This window comes from Phyllopteryx taeniolatus, chromosome 13, assembly GCF_024500385.1.
Source record: "Phyllopteryx taeniolatus isolate TA_2022b chromosome 13, UOR_Ptae_1.2, whole genome shotgun sequence".
In the NCBI taxonomy this organism is placed as follows: domain Eukaryota; kingdom Metazoa; phylum Chordata; class Actinopteri; order Syngnathiformes; family Syngnathidae; genus Phyllopteryx; species Phyllopteryx taeniolatus.
The window spans coordinates 21,280,075-21,301,221 of NC_084514.1; the positions used below are offsets into that span (position 1 = coordinate 21,280,075).

General features: G+C 42.9%; 1 protein-coding gene across 3 annotated transcripts in view; it reads left to right on the plus strand.

Annotated features, from left to right (window-relative positions):
- lingo2b (leucine rich repeat and Ig domain containing 2b) overlaps window positions 1-21,147 on the plus strand; it is a 64,781-nt gene that overhangs the window by 1,199 nt on the left and 42,435 nt on the right. The window contains exons 3-4 of one of the 3 annotated variants that reach the window (XR_009791603.1): window positions 2,955-3,254; window positions 9,580-10,077. The gene's annotated coding sequence lies outside the window, so the exon portion shown is untranslated. Of the gene's footprint in view, window positions 1-2,954; window positions 3,255-4,326; window positions 4,465-9,579; window positions 10,078-21,147 lie in introns of those variants that run through there. The other 2 variants (XM_061795967.1, XM_061795968.1) reach the window with 2 other exon arrangements.

Consider the following 21,147-nt stretch of genomic DNA (forward strand, 5'->3'; position numbering starts at 1 on the left):
CAGCACTGATTACTGCCTGCATTTAAAGCCTGTCAAGATCTACAGCCTTCACCTGAGTATTGACACTTGTCTGTGACTCACCAGCCGACTCTCGTACTTCCGGGGTTTTTGTGGTAGGACAGTAACTATCCTATGACCCGCTACCGTCCTCACCCGATTGTGTTCTTTCCCGTCTCCAGCGTTCCTCCCGTGCCTTCCTCGCCTCGCTGCCTGCTCCAGCCGCGCCGCCAAGCAACTTCACCTGCTCCCATTCCCGCTTCTTGCTCGCTCCTTGTCCTGCCACAGTGTCCGCATCACTGCAGACGCTGCACTGATCTGCCTGTTGATCTCCCGTTCCATTTTTCCCTCACTCGTGAACAAGACCCTAAGGTACTTGAACTCCTCCACTTGGGAAAGGATCTCATCCCCGACCCGGAGAGGGCACTCCACCCTTTTCCATGGTCTCAGATTTGGAGGTGCTGATATTCATCCCAGCCGCTTCACACTCAGCTGCGAACCACTCCAGTGAGAGTTGGACATCACGGCTTGATGAAGCCAACAGAACCACATCATCTGCAAAAAGCAGAGATGCAATTCTGAGGCCACCAAACCGGACCCCCTCTGCGCCAAAAATTCTGTCCATAAAAGTTATGAACAGAATCGGTGACAAAGGGCAGCCTTGGCGGAGTCCAACCCTCACCTGAAACGAGTCCGACTTACTGCCGGCAATGAGGACCAAACTCTGACTCTGGTCGTACAGGGACCGAACAGCCCGTATCAGGTGGTTCGGTATCCCACAGGACTCCACGAGGGAGAACGCTTTCTCCAAGTCCACAAAACACAGACTGGTTGGGCGAACTCCCATGCACCCTCGAGGACCCTGCCGATGGTGAAGAGCTGGTACACTGTTCCACGGCCAGGAAGAAAACCACACTGCTCCTCCTGAATCTGAGATTCGACTTCCCGACGGACCCTCCTCTCCAGCACCCCTAAATAGACCTTACCAGGGAGACTGAGGAGTGTGCTCCCACTGTAGTTGGAACACACCCTCCTTTTTAAGAAGGGGGACCACCACCCCAGTCTGCCAATCCAGAGGCACTGTCCCCGCGATGCTGCAGAGGCGTGTCAACCAGGACAGCCCCACAACATCCAGAGCCTTTAGGAATCTCATCCACCCCCGGGGTCTTGCCACCGAGGAGCGTTTTAACCACCTCGGTGAACTCAACCCCAGAGATAGGAGAGCCTGCCTCAGAGAAACCAGACTCTGCTTCCTCAAGGCTTGGCGTGTCAATGGAATTGAGGAGGTCTTCGAAGTATTCTCCCCACCGATTCACAACATCCCGAGTCAAGGTCAGCAGAGCCCCATCCGCACTATACACAGTGTTGAGGGTGCACTGCTTCCCCCTCCTGAGACGCTGGAGGGTGGACCAGAATTTCCTTGAATCCACCCGTTCTCATTCACCATGGTCTCACCGAACTCCTCCCATGCCCGGGTTTTTGCCTCAGCGCATTCTGCTTGGCCAGCCGGTACCCATCAGCTGCCTAAGGAGTCCCACAAGCCAAAAAGGCCCGATAGGACCTTCAGCTTGACGGCATCCCTCAGTGTTGGTGTCCACCAACGGGTTCGGGGATTGCCGCCACGACAGGCACCGACTACCTTATGGCCACAGCTCCGGTTGGCCGCCTCAGCAATAGAGGTGCGGAGCATATCCCCCACCTCCCCCAGGACATGGGTGAAGTTCTGCCGGAGGTGGGAGTTGAAACTCCTTCTGACAGGGGATTCTGCCAGACATTCCCAGCAGACCCTCACAATACGTTTGGGCCTGCAACGTCGGACTGACATCTTCCCACACCATCGGAGCCAACTCACCACCAGGTGGTGATCAGTTGACAGCTCCGCCCCTCTCTTCACCCAAGTCTCCAAGACATGCGGCCGCAAGTCCGATGACACAACCACAAAGTCGAACGGCGACCTAGAGTGTCCTGGTGCCAAGTGTACATGTGGACACCCTTATGCTTGAACATGGTGTTGCCCACGGTAAGAGGCTCGGCGCCTCTCACCGTGGGCAACTCCAGAGTGGAAAAGAGTCCAACCCCTCTCAAGAGGACTGTTACCAGAGCCCAAGCTGTGTGTGGAGGCGAGCCCGACTATATGTAGTCGGAACTTCTCAACCTCACACACCAGGTCGGGCTCCTTTCCTGCCAGAGAGGTGACATTCCACGTCCCTAGAGGTGTGGCCTCTAGAGGTGTGTCCTTCTGTAGCCGAGGATCGGATCGCCAAGGTCCCCGCCTACGGCCCCCGCCCAGCTCACACTCCACCCGACCCCTATGGCCCCTCCCAGAGGTGGTGAGCCCATGGGAAGGGGGACCCACGTTACCCTTTCGGGCTGTGCCCGCCCGGGCCCCATGGGTGCAGGCACCAGGTGCTCGCCTTCGAGCCCCACCTCCAGGCCTGGCTCCGTGTCCGGGCTAGGGAAACCTAGATCCATATATTTTGCTCTTCATAGGTGTTTTTGGAGCCGTGCTTTGTCTGGTCTCTCACCTAGGACCTGTTTTTCATGTTTGACAAAATATGTCATGTTTGAGACTGGAGCCGAATGGTACATGACAAGCCCACCTTTAAAAGGAGGAAGTGATATGAAAAAATCTGAGCTTTTGCTTAATAAAAATTATAATCGAAGACATTTCCTGTAATTTAATTATACATTTTCTCCCAGTAATGTAATGGATTACAATTATATACATTTTGTCATAAAAATACATAATCTCGCTACCTGTAATAAATTACTCCCCAATACTAGTTGTAAAAATATAACTTCAACGTAAGCTATTGTGCATTTATGAATGGACTTTCATTTGAAATTAGGCTTTTACTCTGAAGGTATAAACACATCAGTCTTCCTGCTGCTGCTGGTTTGATAATTCTCTCTCCCCCTCTCTCTCTGACTCTCTCTTTCTCCCCACTGCCATCCAGCACTGTGTGGAAACCTCGCAAAATGTGGAGCAGCCTCCGGGAGGGATGAGCTGCAGGGCAACTGAGGAGAAGACCACATACGAGAAAATAAATCCAAGAAAAAAATATTTTTGTGCAGGTAGTTTTTCCAAGGAAGTGCAAGGAGACCAATTCAGACAGATGATTGCAGTCTGTGCAAGTGTGTGTCAGTTACAGTGTGTGTGTGTGTGTGCGTGTGTGTGTGTGTGTGTGATGCGCGCCTTGGACTCTGCTTCTGCGATGTAAAGGTGGATTTCGACATGTGAAGGAGCAGGTAACAAGGTAAGACTCGTGAAACTCTTTGGACTGTGTTCAATTCTCTTCATGTCCTTTCAGAATTTGTTTCAATATTCAAGCCAAGATAAATGACAATCGTGTCCAGCATGACTCATTGTCAATGGACTGTTAACTCACAGGAAAAAGATATCAGCAGTACTAATAATACCTTTAGTCTTTCTCTGGCCACAAGGTGTAATTCACTACATAATAAATAAATGAATATTATCATAGCCCTGATGAGTTTGGAAGAGAATGCAATGCATTCACCGTGGGATTTTTAGTGTGTGATGACACTTTTCTTTTTCAGGCATCTCTGGCTTGAAAAGCAATCAGTCAGGGGAGAAGAAGGTTTAAATGTTGGCTAATGGACGAAGAGAGATAAATGTGAGGGGAGTCCTCAATGATTAGTGCAGCTAATGGCGTGATGACAGCGAGAATACTCCACAAGGTGGTCCCTAAGATGCACTGCCAGATAACACATATGAACTTGGTGCCGTGGTGTGAGTCAAAGTGGCCTTGCAGCACAGTAGCACTGTCCTTTTTTTGTAGCACCCCCCCCCCCCCCTGAGTGCACCACGATCTAAAAGCATTGGTTTAAAAAAAAAAAAAAAAAAAAAAAAAAAAACTTACCTCAATGCTGACTTTAAGCAGGAGAAATAGGACTGAATTATACATGAGTTACGTCCCAGCTGAGGGACTCAGCTACTGCCTCCCGTCTCACTTCCAGAGCTTCAATTGGAAACGGAGTGCTATGAGTAATTGTGTGTAAGTTCAGTCCAATTGTTCTCCTCTTTAGAAGGCAGAGCAACGCTTACATTAGAAATAAAATGGATGAATTAACCGTGATAATAGTGTGCAAACATGTAGCTTTTTAGCTCCTTTTTTTTTTTTTCCCTTTGGCCAAATGTATTCAAGTGCAGGGACTTTGTGGTACATCAGGGCTTTGACAACCTTGCTGTCTCTGAACGACAAGGATCCTAATGGAGGAGAGTGAGGATGCAGGCATTACCGCTGGAAGATAAAGAGAGGGAGTGGGGGCCGTGAGAGCGTGTGTGAGGCGTTTCCATGGCAACCTGACAGGGGTGTGTTTGGTCCCCGGAGACGGTGCGAAACCAGAGGGTGCGAGAGGGAGAGATGAGCGGAGAAGAGAAAAGTCTCCCTTGTTCAGGGGGAAAGGGGGATGGGAAGGAGATGATGGAGGGAAGAAGGGCAGGTAGGCGCGTTTCCCTTATCCTATTGTTTGTTTTCTCCTCTCCCCGCTGCGCTTGCCTCGCTCTCTGGTTTCCTCAACCTTCACACGCAACCTTTTTTTTATTATTATTCTTTTTTTTAAATTTCCCATTCCCAGCAACTTATCTCCGTGGTTATATTTCTGTCACGAGAGGCTGTTCCCACTATCATCAGACACGCATTAGAACTCATTGCACGACATCATCCTTTAGTTGTTCTTGAATAGATTCTTTGCGTCATTTGCTTATATTCGATGCAGCCTGTATCCAAATAAAAGCACTTTATGGCTGAACTAATGAGCTACCATCCCTGCCAAAAAGCTGCACTCAAAGCTGCTGTTGTCATCTTGGTACTTTTTCTGTTCTCAGATGGTGCCAGTGTTGGAAAATAAAAAGGAAATCAATGCCACTTTTTACTACGAGGGGTTTCGCCTATTAATCATTGTATATTCATTTTCCAAGAATTATACCAGTAATTCAATGAACTTGCAAATCTTATTTCAACAATGGACCTGCCACACACTATTCCTGTGAATATGCAATATAATGTTTATTAACCATCTCAAATAATCTAAATCATATCACACCCCCTACCCCCAGAAAATCACCATTGACTTTTGTCAACACGTGTGATTACATAATATCTGGCTTGATCGAGAAATATGAACTCTAATCTTACAATTGTAAAATAATAATAAAATTTAAAAATGACTTTTTGTGAGCAGACCATTTTCTATGTTTGCTTCTCGTCTGGTGTTAATGCAGAATACACGAACAGAGGTTTCAAATTGTATTCTGTTTAGGGATAGGCAAAATAATAAAGTGTGCTGATAGTTTCTTTTGTATTCTTATGTAGATTGTCAGAGTGTTAAGCATTCTATGTGACAAGCACCAGCTATTGCAAAGCAATTTGGGACTTATTGTATGCTGTGTGTGTTCTGTTTGCTGACTGGTCAGTTTAGTTTTCAATGCAATAAAAGTGCATCTCGCACTCTGTCTGCTTGTAAGGGTTTGAAAACAATATTACAAAATAAGGATGAAATATATTATAATTACAAATATTACCAGTAGTATTTTTTTTGTGGCTGCTGATTTGATATTTGAGAATACTTGATTTTTATTTTTTATAGTAATTATGATAACCACACCCAGTCTTTCTTGAACAAAACAATGGTTCTGATTCACTGCAAATACTTGTTGAATGCGTGTCAAAAAACATTTTCCCAGATAATAAATTCACAAATTCCATTGATCCATTTTTTTTTTTTTGCTGTACAGCTTATCCTGTTCAGGGTTACAGGGAAGGTAGTAGCCATCTGAATGCACACGGGACTAACCACCAGTCAATCACAGGGTTTATGAATATGACATTATGTGGGAATTGATCCCACATCAGCACCATGCAAGTTATCTATGTGACGCACTATAAATTTCTCACAAATGTATATTTAGAAAACCGTTGACTGGATTTGTAATGCAATGATTTAAGTGCCAAAGTTTCCATTAATGGGTGTATAAGTAGCTATGTAACTAGTGTGATAGCTGATCAATTGTGCGCAGTGTAACACACCAATGACCAATGACAAATAATAATTCAACACCATGAAACAATATACAGTTATGGTGAAGACCCACCATTTTTCATTTTTGCTCAAGGTAAGCTAATTATGACAAGATGACGAAAAATATTCAACAGACCACAGTTTGTCTCATCCACCATTTTGATACCCAACCACTGTGTTATGGTACCGCAACTGTAACATAATCCAGTCTATGGTACTCTCCATGCAAATGCAAAAAGTTTGAAAGTGTACTGAATTGATGTGTGCAGAAGAGACACAGATCACAACCCTAACCCAAACCAAAGAGAAAGACGAGGCAAGTTAACAATAACATGGACATAAACGTAGGCTGCCAGTAATTGTCTAGACACGTTAGGGCCTGACTGATGAGACTAGCTGAAATCAATTCACATCAGAAAACAAGAAGCACAATGCAAGGACAGGAAAAACAGGATGGATCGAACCAAAATGTAATTGATAAACAAAACCTAAACAGAAAATCAGAAGTCTAGACAGGTGTGCTTTAACAGCATTTCTTTTCTTTTTTGTGTGTGCATCTTGACTGTTAGAAATCCCCTGCAGGTCTGTGAGCAAGGACAATGTAAACCCTCATTTTAATCGATCATACTGTTTTGCAGAGAAAAAAAATGTGCTTCCACCCTGAGAATCATATTGACAAAACTGTCAAGAACTACGGTTAAATCAGAAGAGTTCAATTAGAATACCGACATGGCTTCTGAAAAGATGAAATCCAATCAAAAAATACCTACATCACTAGCGCAACTTCCATTGAAGACAGAAAAATGAAATAAAGTGGAGAGAAAATAGATTTCTGAATTGGTATGGCTTATTGGGTGATTGTAAATGCTTTCTAGAAGTATTCTCAAAATAGACCCCAAAACAGTGTTGGCCTGACGGTTATGATACGGAGCCAAAATAAAAACTCGTAGCCATGATGGCATTCAGTCAAATACAGTGGAATCTCTTCTTGGATAAAAAATAAAATCAAAATCTGTTTTCACAAATGACTGGACCCCCACTATTAGGCACAAATAAACGGCACTCTCCTGAAAGTGATTTTAATTACCAATATTAATAGTTTAAACTAGGGCTGCACTATTATGGTCTAAATAATCAATATTGTAATCAATATTGAGATCAATATTGTAATCGTGATTATTAATCAGGATTATTCCTCATGTTAGGGAAAAAAGCTTTATTTTTATTGGACGGCTTTTCAACAAACAATACATAACAGTTTTCAGGGCAAAATGAATCTTTAAATAAGAATAACTGCTAATCATAAAAGATAAATGTACACCCAAAAAAATTTGACTCTACCAAGTGCTAACTGAATAAATATGCTATTATAAAGTGCAATCACAAATTGCAAACTAATGGAAGTACTGTAAATACAGTTAATGCATAAAACGCAATAACATTAGGCTGTAAGTACTGACTTTTCATTTGAAAATCCCCGTCGTCAATACAGTGAATTGTCAAGGGCGGGTACGTTTTTGTTGTTCTGCTTGCTCATTGGTCAGTCGTGCACGGTCACAAACTGCAAAGAACTCGACAGTTGTGATTTTCCTCTGTATTTACGTTTTTTTTTTGTTTTTGTTTTTTGCTGCCTGACTAGGTTGCGGGCATGGCTACAAATGAAACACATTTCATATGCAGCAGTGCCTGCATTTTAAAGGCAAAAAATCGCTGACGATCAGGCTCATTTAAACGTGGCAAACAAAATTGCGATCACGGTTAAAATTCCATGAATTGTGTAGCCCTAGTTTAAACCATTAATATTCGACAAACTGTGATGCCAAAATAATTTCATTGCATTTCAAAATCTTGCAAACATTTTGAAACATTTATGTACCCTTAAAAATACAATAAACATCTTACAGCTAATCCATCCAAGTGTGTTTAGTCCTAGTTTGGCAAAACTGCAATGAGCCAAAGCAGACATGGGCGCCGCCATTACATTAGCCCTCTCCCTTTGGCTGTCAATCACACATCTAACCCGGCTGCTTATTGGATGAGCAAATGTGTGTATGAAGTAAGAAGTAAATCTTTTGTTAGCCATCAATTTCTGAAAATATGCCTGCAAGCTAGCCATTCAGAATAGTTTCAGATTGTGACAGTGTGGTTAGTTTACATGAGACTGTACATTGATTTTTTTTCCACCCATGACTTGGCAGCTAGGCTAGGGGAAGATCTGGGGTCAGGCTGCTTGACGACACAGAATCCACAATGATTGAACCAAGGCAACTGTACTCTTCTTGTTTTGTTGCAGATTGTTGCACTTGATCCAAAAGGCTTCCTTAGTTCTAACCTTTTAAGTGGAGAGTCTTCCTATTTACCGTTTGGGCTTTTTTTTTTCATAGATGGCGCAGCTGCGGTCGAGTGTAAAAACTGACGTATCTTGATTTTCATGCAAGCGCAAGACACGCTGCGTGTTTTGCCAATTTGGCAGACCACATGCGCCATACTGTGCTTTTCCCTTGGAGATGGTGGATGGTGGAGTGAAAAATTTGTGTCACAAAATCCATCTAAACTTATGCCGACAAAGACCCACATCTATGTTTTGGCACAAGCGGTCTCGTGATTTTGGTGAATTTGATTGGGGCGCATGTTAATCATTGCAGAAATCCATTAATGGAAACCATTATTGTTTTTATTATCATCATTATTATATGGGATCACATGAACGATCGTTGGAGGGGATGTAGATAAAAGAGGTCCCCAATCATATTTAAGGCATTAGCGGTTTTCAAAAGCTCATTCTGTATTTAATAAGGCTAACGTTCAATGCTCCAGTCATGACGACTGCAACTGACTGGTTGGTATGCAGAACGGTAGATAGTTCACCAGCCATACCTAGCAAAAACAACAACAACAACAACACCAAAAACAACAACAACCCTATTGTAACCCCCCCAGGGAACACACACACCATAGGCATAAATGAAAGGGAGATTCCACACTTCACAATCATCTTTTTTGGCCAAGTACTGAATGGTCAAAAGACACAAGAAATTTGTCTCTGGTATTTCGAGCCACTCGAGTGCTACAGCAAGCAAGCCACTATCACAAAATATGCAGTACATTTAGGACATAAACACATAAGTACAAAGAGTCGTTATGCAATATAAGGTGACCATTCGTGCAGTAATTCTGATGCAACAACCATTGTGTAATTTGCACAATCAACAAAAGTGCATATGATGAAGCGTCGTCAAGCAATTTAAAGTGACCAGTAGTGCGGTAACACTGCTCAACAACAGTTATGTAAGTAACGCAGAGTGACGAGGTTACAATAATAAATGCAGTATTATAAGTCAACTGTCTAAGACGTTAATGGCAAGGGGGAAGGGGCTTTTGGCGTACCTGAAGAAAGGAGCTGGAAAAGGTGGTGTTCAGGGTGTGGCGAGTCCAGTTCTTGTTGCATGCAAGTCCTCAAGAGTGGGTAGGGTGGTACCGAGGATCCTCTCAGCTGTCTTAACTGTCTGTTGCACTTGGATTTGTCATTTTTTGTAGCAGCATCAAACCAAAGTGTGATGGATGAACACAGAACGGATTGAATGACCGCTGTGTAGAACTGCCTCAAGAGCTCCTGCGGCAGGTCTTGCCTCCTCAGAAGCTGCAAGAAGTGCATCCTCTGCTGGGCCTTTGTCAGGATGAAGTTCATTTTGGGCTCCCACTTCAGGTGGTGAGAATCTGCAATTCCCAGGAAGATGAAGGTCTTGACGGTTGACACAGAGCAGTTGGACAATGTGGAGAGGGAGATGTGACAAAGGGTGTTTCCTGAAGTCCATGATCATCTCTACAGTCTTGAGTGTGTTCCGCTTCATGTTGTGTTGGCCACAACTTTAGATGCACATGAAAGAGGTGTGTCGTACACATACATTTCTCATTTTTATTCGTGAAAGATGGGTAAAAATGAGAAATCTGTACAATCATCAAATGTATGTTGACAATGTTGGTCTAAATCCAGATTTTGTGAGTAAGAAGATGTTTGTGTTTGTTCAGATGTCGCCCCACTGAGCACATTAAAGATGCAGCAAGTAACACACTGTTCAGTTGTTATAGTAGATGAATTTTTAGTTTGACAGAGAAGAAGCGGCTAGTCTGTGGGGCCCTTTTGCTGCCGTGCGATTAGCATTGCAGATGTGGGTTTTTGTAGGCGTCAGTTACAACAAACTCAAGGTTCCCCCGTCTCCAATGCGTGATTAAAATTCATCAGTAATGCGTGGGAATTTCACAGCACAATAATGCTCCTACATTTCGAGTGACTATTTTTTGTCCAGGTATGTTGCAGCTCCTTGTGCACAAGCTCTCTTTTTCTCTTTCTCACATACGCAAGTGCTCAAGAACCACAGGCGAAGTTTAATGTTGAATACCGCCCCCCCCCAAAAAAATAATTTCTTTCCCTACAGATTTTGGGGGTCAATATTTTGTGTGGAAATTTGATGGAGGAGGCTGCTGTAAAGGAAACTGCCTAATTGAAACACAGTCATAACCATAATAACACTTTTATTCTACATGTTACTATCATTATAATTATCTACAGTAATGGAAAGTAATTAATTGAGAAACATTTATTAAAATCTATACAATAATTCCGGAGTCCTAATTAAGCAATCTGACTCAAATGTGACTCATTACAATCGATGTGCCTAAATCCTTAAAGCTCCCATAAATAAAAACATTGACTGGCTTTACTATAATTTGGTGATCACTCAAAATGAATCATATCCATTACTGAAGACAGTCAGGATCGAATTGTTAATGAAAGTATCAGCACCATTTATCTAAAAAATCAATATGCTATAGTGGTGCTATATACACTTGCACACAGACACACGCGCGCACACACACGTCACCAATTTGCCATGTAACAGGCTGTCATGTTTTATTACGATAATGAGGTTGTTTGTTGCATTAATAAAAAGCAGACAAAAAGCGACACTCCCTTTGCCTTGGGGTTGTTCCCTGCCACATACCCTGACCAGCAACTTTCCCAGACTTTTGTCTTGTCACTGTATTAATTATTGTTTTTTTTTTTTTCTCCATCCATCCATCCATTTTCTGGACCGCTTATCTCACATCAATATTTTTTTGCTCTTACAATTTTGTTACAATACTGCTTCTTTGTGTGTTGTTTCGAGTGTCTGTTCTGCATCCTATGCTTTGACCCTGGCAGGGTCACCCATGGCAAACAGGTCCTCGGTGAAGGACCAGACAAAGCATGGCTCAGAAGACTCCTATGATGATAAAAACGGAAAATGTTTTCCCTTGCCCGGAGGCGGGTCACCGGGGTTCCCCTCTGGAGCCAGGCCTGGAGGTGGGGCTCGAAGGCGAGCGCCTGCACCCATGGGTCCCAGAGGGTAATGTGGGTCCCCCTTCCCATGGGCTCCCCACCTGAAGGAGGAGCCATAGGGGTTGGGTACAGTGTGAGTTGGGCAGTGGCCGAAGGCAGGGACCTTGGCTATCCGATCCCCGGCTACAGAAGCTGGCTCTAAGGTCATGGAACGTTGCGTCTCTGGCAGGGAAGGAGCCAGAGCTGGTGTGTGAGGTCGAGAGGTTCTGACTGGATATAGTCAGGTATGCCTCCACACACGGTTTGGGCTCTGGTACCAGTACTCTAGAGAGTGGTTGGACTCTCTTCCACTCTGGAGTTGCCCAAGATGAGAGGCGGAGAGCAGATGTGGGTATACTTATCGCCCCCCCAGCTCGGCACCTCTACATTGGGGTTCATTTCAGAATACACACCCTTTTTGGTTTTTTTCCTCCCACATCCCAAAAACATGCGTGGTAGGTTGATTGAAGACTCTAAATTGCCCGTAGGTGTGAATGTGAGTATGAATGGTTGTTTGTTTCTATGTGTCCTGCGATTGGCTGGCGATTGGCTCAGGCTGTACCCCACCTCCTGCCCAAAGATAGCTGGGATAGGCTCCAGCAGCCCATGACCCAAATGATGATAAGCGGGAAAGAAAATGGATGGATAGATCGACGTTCCTACCCTCACCTATGGTCACGAGTTTGGGTTCCCTTAGAGATAGGGTGCATCGCCGCTGCTTCTCCGCATTGAGAGGAGCCAGACGAGGTGGCTCCGGCATCTGATTAGGATGCTTCCTGGTCGCCTCCCTGATGAGGTGTTCTGGGCATGTCCCACCGGAAAGAGACCCTGGGGACGACCCAGGACACCCTGGAGACACTTTCTCCCGGCTGGCCTGGGAATTCCTTGGGATCCCCCTGGAAGTGGCTGGGGAGAGGGAAGTCTGGGCTTTCCTGGTAAAGCTAATGCCCCTGCGACCCAACCTCGGATTAGTGGAAGAAAATGGATGAATGGATGGATTATTATTATTATTATTGTTATTATTATTATTATGTACTATTTATTTTGTGTTGTATATCCTGTAGCTCTGTTTCACTAGTACAACTAAATGCTTGTCTTTTCATTTGTTTTGTCCATCGTTGCCCCCAGGACAAGCATGCCAATCATCTTGAGAGATACAAAAATCTCACGATATGTATTTTATTATTGTGTTGAAAAATGTCAATTTACTTTTTAATTTTTCTAAGTACATTTGTAAGTGTGTACTTTCATACTTGTACTTAAGTAAGGGAGTGGCATCAGTACTTTTACTTTTACCAGAGTTATTTTTTTGCATGATCAGTACTTTTACTTCAGTACTGAATACCAATATTTTTTACATCTATCCCTTCCCCTGACTGTTATCATTCATCAGTGAAGATGCACTCAGTTTTACCTTTGGTGGTATTTTGTTGTTGACATCCTATAATAACTGTGCTTGTTACTGGATTTTAGCCGTCGTGACTGCTCCTCATGCCAACTGTCAAGATGCTTGATAACCGGAGTACCTGCTTCTCGTCACCTCTGTGATCTTTACACTGGAGACTATTTGATTGGTTCACATCAATAGTCTGCATCTTGTTTCAGAAAGCTTAACATCCTCCTTTTTAACACCTTATAGGCCAAAATTATTTGCACTTGTCTTCCAGGATGCACATTTTTTAAATAGATGCCACAGACGACATTCATCCCAAATTCACAGGGTCTTTTGGCTTTTATAAAACCAACACTCCTTCTGTGTGATGGATATTTAACTCATCCAACATTTATTTTGTCTGAATTCCCCTATTTGGCAAATTTTTAGTGTTCGCTGTGGAAAGTTGGCATAAACAAGTGGAACATTGAGGGGATTTCATTTTGCTGATGATACATGCTGATGGGGTGAACCTTATTAACCTTGCAGTGACTGAAATAAGGTAATAGTACTGGAATTTAAATATGCCTCAATGGATATGCTATAATACAGCTTTTCAGTATTAGTAGCACAACGGAACATCTGAGGCAGGGTTACTTAAATACAAATAAAAAGATTTTTTTTTCAATGAGTCAAAGGTCCATTTATTGAGGTTGCTCAGGCCACATGCAATAATACTGTAATATTAAAAACAAAATATCCTTTTCAAATCAAAACAACAAAAATACAAACTAAAATAAAATGTCATTTTACATGAAAATGAATAGCTGGATGAAACAAAAAACGACCCCTGTCATAAATCCAAAACAAATACTATATCAGGAGGGACTTAAGAACACGTTTTTAATTGAATATCAACACAAAAACGTAGTTCTGTCCAAAGGGGAATCAAGTATCTCGGGAATTCCAAAACATAAAGGCATGCTAAAATCAACCCAAATGTTCATTTTGAAAAATATATTTCATCATCTGAGAATGGCTCCTGGACTTTGGACCCAAAGTCCAACCCACTCTTCGTGAGCACTCTGTCGCTATTTGTTATTGTGTTACAGATGTGACAAGAATCCTGCTTGCAGATTCATATGACCATTTCAGTACATTTATTTTTCTTGTTCTTCCCTCTGAATTTTGAGGAAATGTTTCTTCAAATTGGAAATCTTTATTATAACGATAATCGACTGGCATATTAAGCACATGGGTCTTGTGCTGTTTGGAGGGACAATGACTGCAAATGTTGCAGTCCATTCTTTGAATTGCCAATTTTAACTTTCCACCTTTCTTTTAGAACACTCCATTTCCAAGCAATCTAGGCTCCTACACCTGCCAAAGTGTCAATAATATCCTAACTGCTCCAAAAACAAAGATAAAAATTGTACTTGCATCAGTGAACTCTGAGTGACCCAGTAACAGTCTGTCTGTGTATAGTTGGCATGGAGACAAGTCCTATACGCTGAACCAACCTAAACACGTACAATACACCTATGACAGCGGCCTTTTCGTGTGCCATAAGCTTCCACAGCACTGAGCTGCGTAGTTGTGCCGACAATGAATGGCTTGGCCGACAGTGCTAAGTGCAGTGTTAAACGCCCTTAAAGGGAACGGGAGTTTTCAAACTAACAAAGCTAGCATGGCTTATTCATGATGGAGTATTGCCAAACATCAAATGTTACTGGTTTCATGTTGTCTCTTTTGGAACGTACAATTAATTAAAATATAAGAGAGGTGATAAACTTGCCTGACGACCCGGTGAGGATGATGATGTTGGCAGTATGTGTTCCATGCCCAGTGATGCAGCCGTCTGCCTCGGACACCACCATTACATGTTTACCCTTGATCGAGAGCTGTCCAATTCCGTCTTTTTGACTTTTGTTGCTAACCAGCTAAATAATCCAGCCAAGAAACTCAATGCAATCCTTTTGTGAGAGGCTGCTGTGTGCAGCAGATAGAGTGTGCATATGCGTACATGGCAAATTACTCTTCTGTCCCTCCCTCTGCCACAACAGTCTCTGCAAGGCTGTTCTTGTTGGGACGTGACAAATTTTAAAATAATAATTAAAATAAAATTAAATGCATAAGATGGGGCCAGAGAAGGATTAGTTTTCAAAAGATCATTTATACTGTCAGGTCATACAGACAGTTTTAACATATATTACAAAAAGTGTGTATGATTTTTTAGAATGTAAGGGAATGCTTTTGGGGGATTTTGCAATCATTTTTCGTATAATAAATAATTTAAATACAAATAATTTGTTGCAGATTCCAAACCTTCAGCATGTTTTTTTTTTGTTGGTTTTTTTTTTTGCGTAACCAAATTTTAAGTAACATTTGATATTCTTAACGATCCTACAAGTGATAAAATTTGCGGTGACAGAAGATTACTGATTATAACGCAACACGCTTCCATCCATCCATTTTCTGACCCGCTTCTCCTCACTCGGGTCGCGGGCGTGCTGGAACCTAACCCAGCTATCATCGGGCAGGAGGCGGGGTACACCCTGAACTGGTTTCAACGCACTTTACTTTTGTTTTTTAAATCTATTATTTAGTGTCAGTTTAGCTATATTAAGTAGTCTGGACAATTGTTGTACATACAAAGTGTCATAATGGGGAAATTCCTGCCTTTACAATCCAGTAAATTTTAATGCCTCATACACCCATCGGTGGAGAGAGGGCAGTGTCGGGCTGGGGAGGACACTTGGCCAGGTGTTATGGCACTCCGGCCTGCTCTCTGGCCCGCCATGCCTTTCACCCGTGGATTTTTAATGCACCACATACATACATTCGCACATCCTCTGGGGAGCTGGTTGGCCTGGGTTGGGGTGACGGTTGCGGGTCATCATTGCCCCGTGACCGTCTCACCTCACCCCCACCAGCCTCACCAATTTTAATGCACGACAACCCACCAGGTTACAGGGATAAGGGTTGCCAGTAGGGGACCTGGTAACCATAGTAATGGGGTAGGTAGTGGATATTCCCATTTCCCTTGGCTTGATTTGACTTGACACCCTCCCCTTGGGTCCCCGCCTTCCTCTCCCCTCTCCTGGTCTCCTCGCCCGGCATTGCTCGCAGCAGGTGCTTGACATAGGCTCGCTTTTGGTGGGCTGTGACCTTTTTCAGGTGGGAGCTGGCTCCTGCGTTGGGCCCTGTTGGTGGTTGGGGCCACTCCAGAATTGGTAGGGGTGGTGGCAGAGATGGGGAGTGCTGGGTGGGGGCTGGGAGTCCGGTACCCTTGCCCCTCCCTTTGGGACTGGTCAGGGCGCTTCAGTTGGGCTGGGAGACTGCCCTGGGTCCTGGGGTGTGGGTGGCATCCTCCTGGCTGGGTCTCCCACAGGATGGCCCACCCTTGACCCCCCCTTGTGGGTAGAGGTGGCCGGGCCCACCCTTCCCCAATGTGCCGGCTTAGCAACTCCATACACCAGTTGACTCACATGCATGTGATATGGTGTTCATTCATTAATTCATTTTCTATACCGCTTATCCCCACTAGGGTCGCAGACCTACTTGAGCCTATCCCAGCTGACTTTGGGCGAAAGGCGGGATACACCCTGTACTGGTCGCCAGACAATCACAGGCCGCATATAAACAAACAGCGAATCGTGCACTCACATTCAGACCTACGGGCAAATTTCAATTAACCGACCATTCATGTTTTTAGGATGTGGGAGAAAAGCCAGGCAGGCACGGGGAGAACATGCAAACTTCACACAGGCGAGGCCGGATTTTAACCCGGGTCCTCAGAACTGTGAGGCAGATGTGCTAACCAGTTGTTCACCGTGCCGCTCGATATGATGTTCATTCACTATAAATTCCATAGACACGCTATAGGCTTTAATTGTTTGTACTGGAATCACTAATAATAATACAGATTATATTAAGATATCCTTTCACAGGTTCTTACAGGTGTTTAAAAGCTATAAAAGCATCCCACCGCACCACTCATCAGTAGCACTGCCTCGTTCATTCCCCACGTCCTGTCCTGCCTTGTGCTTTTCTGTCCTCTCATCTTGTCCTATTGGTCAGTTGTTGGATGTCCTCACCAGCTGTCCCCCGTCCACAAATAAGAACACGATTTGACTGTTGTAAAGTTACTTGTGGTGAAATAGCTCGACCAGGGGTGGGGAAAATATGGGGCCACATCCGGCCCATTGATCATTTCAATCCGGCCTGCCAAAGATTGGTACAGAATCGCCCAGATCATATGAAAATTATGACTATATTCATTTGACCTTGTTCTGTAATGCCGAGTGGATCCGCCAGGTTGTCCTGTAATGCCCAGCGGTTCCATCAGGTAGCGCAATAGGTACAGTGATACATTGACTTGACTTTGGCTGTTCTGATTTTACTCTGCTACTGCTCTGAACCCTTCTTCAACCATGAGTGGGCCAAAGAAAAGAAAAGTCGACAGTGAGTGCCGAGTGTTTAATATAGAATAGACTACGAAATACTTTTTCACTGAAGTCCGGTCAAAGGCTGTATGTCTAATTTGTTAAGAAACCATTGCGGTTTTAGAGGAATACAACATCCGCTGTCACTTTTCTACCAAGCAGGCTGATTATGCTAACAGCAAATCAACGCAGGAAATGATGGCTACGGCTCAGCGGTTAAAATCCAGCTTGCAGGCTCAGTAAAACACCTTTATCTGACAAACTGCCATCCAAGATTCAGTCACACAAGACCCTGAAACAGAGCCACGGGAGCTGCAGATGGAACTGATTGATCTCCAATGTAATACAGTCTTAAAAGAGAAGTTCAACTCTCAAACTGGATAAGTTTTATGCTTCATTAAGCGCAGACAAATTTCCAAAAATCTGGAAGATGGCACAGAGGATGCTGGTGGTGTTTGGCTCTATATATGTGTGTGAACAGACTTTTAGTGTGATCAACATCAACAAAACATCCTACAGATCCCAGCTGAGTGATGAACACCTCAGATGTGTTCTGAGAATTGCCACAACAAAACTGACACCAGACTTTGATGCACTGGCAAAAAAAAGTTGGTCAACAAAACAACACTGTTCCAATTAAAAGTGAATCTAAGTATTAACACTACAATGCCTTTTATTATTATTATTATTATTTATTTTTTATGTAAGCATCTGGTCCTGGCTTGGACCGCCTGTCAATTTTTAAAAGTCAATGTGGCACCTGAGCCAAAAAGTTTGCCCATCCCTCATCTGGATTGCCTAACTATTGTTCTGCTTTGGTTTGTACCCCTATTCCCTGTGTCCGTTCTGTCCCTCTGTCTTTGCTGTCCAGCTGTCCAGCTGCATTTTCAATAAACATCAGAATAATTAAAAATTTTAAAAAGTAAGCAGAGGGAGTATTTCAAACTCCCTTGTTGCACAACAAAACTGTTCCAGCACAAAAGCCATACAGATCCACCATTCTGCAAGGCCATGCAGCTGAACGGGAGAGGTTAAAAAAAACAAAAAAAACTGTAAATGCAGTTTGGGGTACTATGGTAAGCATCACATTTTCCGTTTTTGCTATCACCAGTACCCTTCTGAGGTCGAACAAGATACAGCAGGGGCCACCAACAAGTAGCCCCCTGGGAACACATGAGTTTCCTGCGGTCCTATTCGAAAAATAGCTCTCCAGTTATGGGACATTGTGATTTCCTAGAAATGTTGAGGAAATTATCATTTGAAAATGTAAAGATTGGCAGAGATTTCTAGGACTAAAGTGTTGCATATTGATATTTATCTGTTTTCTACCTTGTTAAATAATCACTGTGATGATCAGTGTCTTCACATACATGAATATTGTACTATTCATTATTATTAAAAAAACACAATTAAATAAATGACATTTGAGCATATATTTTATATTTTTTAACTCTGCGTTTTGGTGCCACATTCAACAAGTTTTTTATTTTTACATTTTTTTTAATGTTTGTCACGTAATTGTACGACGAATGTTTTACTGTGATAGTTCATACAGGCTACTGTGGTCATCTTATTCCCTGGAAGTGACTGAGGTTTAAAACCCTCTTCAAAAAAGGCAAATATGACTTAATTTATCCCAGTGTGCATAGATACCCTCATCATTTCTGACCTAAAGACACATTTTACACTTGCTGATACTCCAGCAAAAAGAACAAGGTGGCGCATTATTTCAACATTATCTCAGAGAATGCTGACTCAGTAGGGGACCGTTGAGTCCGGTGCAATTAAAGGATTAGTAAGGGTCACAGCAATTTCCTTTGTTCTCACCTTAATTAAAAAAAGACTATAATACACTAGACAAGAATGTGTAAATCTGCAACAGGCCAGCAAGTCATTGTTTTACTGTGGGAAGGTGCAAAAAAAAAAAAAAGCCAAAGGTGGAGATTTTTTCTTGGTTTGGTCCTTCTGACTTGACTGAACAATTGGAAAAAAATTGTATTACCAAACATGAGTGAGAAGTACAGTAATATTAATTGGTCAAATAGGAAGCACTGCAGTTCCAGAAAATGCAAAACAAAACAAACAACAACCAAAAAAAAGCAAATGTGTGACTCACCTGTGCACAGGCAACCTTCTGCAAACTGCGCCTATTGCACCATATGGACTAAATAGGTCGCTTCAGGCATTCCCATCTGGAAATCCAAAAAATATGCAGAATTGAGTTCCTTTGATGAAGCGCAGTACCCTAAAATGATACTTAAATGCAGTGCATTGCTGCCAGAGTGGTTGAATGCTATGCATAAAACATTAATATGTGTAATCAAAATGATGTTGAAGGTATTCCCTTTATAGGTGGCATGCCAGTCGGGAGGTTAGCATGTCTTCCTCACTGTTCACCAAACTCAGCCCCTGCCTTTCTTGGTGCACCTCACCATCATTTGCTCCTCATAAAGAACATCAAAAGTAAAGAAAATTGGAAGAAATGCATGAAAATGAACAGAATGATGGACAAATTATGTTGCGTTGTGGAATTGGAAGAAATGCATGAAAATGAACAGAATGATGGACAAATTATGTTGCGTTGTGGAAGTAAAGATTCTAAAAAATATTTCTAAAAAGTCAATAGTGTGGAATATTGGAATGGAAGTCGTAAACAGCATGGCATCAAATTCATTCATTCTCAACACCGCTTATCCTGGTTAGGGTCACAGGGCGCTGCAGCCTTTCCCTGCTGACTTTGGGCGAAAGGCGGACAACACTCTGAACTGGTCGCCATTTAGTTGCAGGGCACATTTAGACACGGACAACCATTCGCACTCACATTCACACCGTCACTGAGTGGGAACTGAACCCACACTGCCCACACCAAAGTCAGGCGAGTGTACCGCTACACCATCAGTGATGGAATCAAACTTAACAAACTCAAATAGGAAAATGGAAAGCTAAGGAAGTTAAATGGATGTTAAATGAGATTCTTACAGCCCTTAATATAAAAATGTATTGCAGTGTAATAACCTCTGCTTGTTAGTACAGCGTACTTATTTATTGTGCTGTTAGTTACCATCATAGAGTCATTAGTTAGACATCACATGCAATATATTTGAATACTTGATGGGCCTTAGATCATCGAATATTTGTATTCATACAACATAAACAGTATTGGGAAATAACGAATTATAACTAATGACGTAACATAATTTAATTCCAAAATTCACAATTTTAATCCAGTAGATTACTGAGAGAAAATGTGTAATTGAAGTCGAGTTGCTTTTGGAAATGTCCATGTTTACAGCGTTAGTGACATTAAAATTATTATTACTTTTTAAATTGCTGTAAAAACTCAGATTTTTTTTCAAATCACTTCATTCTTCTAAAGCCATCACTCGTGATTGACTCTCTTTGGTCATGTAGTCTCAAACATGACATGTTTTTCCAAATGCGACCTGAACGCACCACCTTGTAGTGCAATTCATTCTTTCTTTCTTTCATTTTCCGTACCGCTTTGCCTCACTAGGGTCACGGACATGCTGGAGCCTATCCCAGCTATCTTCGGGCGAGAGGCAGGGTACACCCTGAACTGGTCCCCAGTCAATTGCAGGGCACATATAAACAAACCATTCTCACTCACATTCATACCTACGGGCAATTTTAGTCTTCAATTAACCTACCATGCATTTTTGGGGATGTGGGAGGAAACCGGAGTACCCGTAGAAAACCCACACAGGCACGGGGAGAACATGCAAGCTCCACACAGGCGGGGGTGGATTTGAACCCGAGTCCTCAGAACTGTGAGTCAGATGTGCTAACCAGTTGTCCATTGTGCCACCCCTTGTAGTGAAATCTACCAGTTTATCTGAGATTTTTAAAATGTTAGACTCATAGTTATACTTTTGAACACATAAAAATACGATGCTTGGTGAATTGTTCTT